The 2,607-nt window shown below is 45.6% G+C and overlaps 1 long non-coding RNA gene across 1 annotated transcript; it reads left to right on the top strand.

Annotated features, from left to right (window-relative positions):
- Positions 1–1,052: 1,052 nt before the first annotated feature.
- Positions 1,053–2,319, top strand: LOC105502763. The gene is made up of 3 exons (XR_001000396.1): positions 1,053–1,172; positions 1,658–1,681; positions 1,986–2,319. It is a non-coding gene; the product is annotated as an uncharacterized LOC105502763 (long non-coding RNA).
- The last annotated feature ends 288 nt before the right edge of the window (positions 2,320–2,607 follow it).

Below are 2,607 nucleotides of genomic sequence, written 5' to 3'. Positions count from 1 at the left end.
TTCTTATTTATTTACCTGCCCGCGGTCTTCCCGTGCCTGCCCGGGGTGTTCCCCCTCCGGTTCCTTGCTCTCGTGGAGCCACAGACCCTGCTCGCTGCGCCAGATGTTGGGGTATGCGAGTTTCCTGAACAAAGGAATGAACACACAAGACAACACAAGATGAGACAAACATGGCGGCCGCCCCGAACGACACGCTCTGCTTTATTTTATACCGTCCTTTGTGGAATGTTAGCAAGTCGCCAGACACATTGTTGTTTTTCTGATCTTTCCCTGACTTTCTGAATTTCCAAGATGTTTACATATAAACAAGCCCCCAGGGTCTGCTATTTGCAACTGAGGCCAGTCTTGTAGGCTCCTTTGTCCTCCCTGTTTGCAGAGGAGGAATGCCCAGCTTCGTTTGCAAGAGCGGGACTATAATGTTAATGGGGGAATGGCTTGCTCAGTTGTAAAAGCAGATAGTCCTCTACACTATTTTCATTTGCTCCATGTTCTCACCTCCATCAGCATGGTTCACTGCGGGTAGCCCTGTAATAGTTTCTAGAAACACTGGTACCTCCTGGAGAAGCAGTCATGCCTGCCAGGCAGGAGAGGCTGTCCCTCTTTTGAACCTCCCCATGATGGCACAGGTCAGGGTCACCTGGTCTCCCTGGGCTCCAGGCCCTGCCCTCGGTCTGAGACTGTGTTTCTGGTACTGCTGATCTGAGTTGTTTGTTGTGATCTGAGAAGCAAACTGTAGGGGCCTTCCTGACATGAGGGGAGTCCAATCTCAGCTCTGTCACTCTAGACAAATTACTTAACCTCATTGAGACTCAGGCTTTCTGTTGATCAGATTTTGAAGTTGTGCCTTACATCAAGGCTGTAATATTTGAATGAGTTTGATGCCTGGACCTTGTAACTGTTCAGTGTGATTTGAAAACCGTTTTCTCTCCCCAGAAATTGCTAGTTATTTTAGTTATTACAGGGCAGCCTTCTTCCCCATTTTGAAAGCTCTGAATCTTCGGGTCTCAATTAAAGAGGTTCAATTTGGAATAAACATCACTAAACCTGGCTTCCTCTCTCAGGAGCACGGTCTGAATCTGCACAGAGCAAGATGCTGAGTGGAGTCGGAGGCTTTGTGCTGGGCCTGCCCTTCCTTGGGGTCGGGCTGTTCGTCTACTTCAGGAATCAGAAAGGTGAGGAGGCTTTGGGAGCTGAATCTCTCCATAGGCTTTTCTGGAGGAGGAAATATGGTTTTGCTGAGGTTAGTTCTCAGTATATGAGTGGCCCTGGATAAAGCCTTTCTTTCCCCAAATGACCTCCAATGTATTGATAGTCCAGAAATCATCAGTGCATGGTTACTATGTCAAAACGTAATAGCCATAATAGCTTGTGGCCTGCAGAGATAAGAAAAAGGTTAACGAATAGGGATCCTTCAGTTCCAGATCCCGGAGCAAATTAAGGCAGAGCCACTAAGGCTAATGCAATTACACTGGATCCTGTGACAGACACTTCATGCTTCATGGGTCACATGGTCTGTTTCTGCTCCTCTCTGCCGTGGTTGGTGTGGGTGGTGGTGATAGAGAAACCTCAGGTGGAAGATCTGGGGCTGGAACATTGTGTTGGAGGACAAATTTGCTCCCATATCTTTTAAGTGTATATCTTTTCCCCTTTTTCCCAGGACACTCTGGACTTCCACCAACAGGTAATACCTTTTAATCCTCTTTCAGAAACAGATTCGGTTTCCCTAGAATAACGGCAGAGGTGATAAGGCATAAGACAGAAATAGTAGGAAAGACTTTGGATCCAAATTTCTGATCAGGCAATTTACACCAAAACTCCTCCTCTCCACTTTGAAAAGGCCTGTGCTCTGCAGGAGTATTGGCTCGGGGAGACTTAGGAACCTTGTTTTTCTTCTTCCTGCAGTGCTCTCGTCTGAGTCGTTGAAAGCAGGGAAAAGAAGCTTTTAGTAAAGCCAGGTCTGAAAACAATGTCCTCTGTCTCTGCAGGACTCCTGAGCTGAAGGGCCAATGACCACATTCAAGGAAGAACCTTCTGCCCCAGCATTGCAGGATGAAAAGCTTTCCCGCTTGTCTCTTATTCTTCCACAAGAGCTTTCTCAGGACGAGGTTGCTACTGGTTCAGCAACTCTGCAGAAAATGTCCTCCCTCGTGGCTTCCTCAGCTCCTGTTCTTGGCCTGAAGCCCCACAGCCTTGATGGCAGCGCCTCATATTCAACATTTGTGCTTCCCTTTACCTAAACTTTCCTGCCTCACATGCATCTGTACTCCCCTTGTGCCACAAATACATTACATTATTAAATGTTTCTCAAACATGGAGTTACAAATCATCTGGTCCATTTGGCTGCAAGGACTGGAAATAAGAAAAAGGGAAGATTATTTCCCAATAGAATAATGGTTTTCATGTGTACATAGTAAGTATGTGAGGTAAATGCACATGTTAAATAGCTTGATTTAGACATTCCACACTATAGGCATATATCAAAACTTCATGCTGTACAACATAAATACACTATACAATTTTTACTTGTCAATTAAAAAAGTAAACCTAACATTCAAGAAGGCAGCGCATAAAAACTGAGAACAGACTACAACAACCGAAACAAACTCA

Source organism: Colobus angolensis, unplaced genomic scaffold (assembly GCF_000951035.1).
Source record: "Colobus angolensis palliatus isolate OR3802 unplaced genomic scaffold, Cang.pa_1.0 Scaffold807, whole genome shotgun sequence".
In the NCBI taxonomy this organism is placed as follows: domain Eukaryota; kingdom Metazoa; phylum Chordata; class Mammalia; order Primates; family Cercopithecidae; genus Colobus; species Colobus angolensis.
This window is presented reverse-complemented; position numbering and strand designations above follow the sequence as displayed.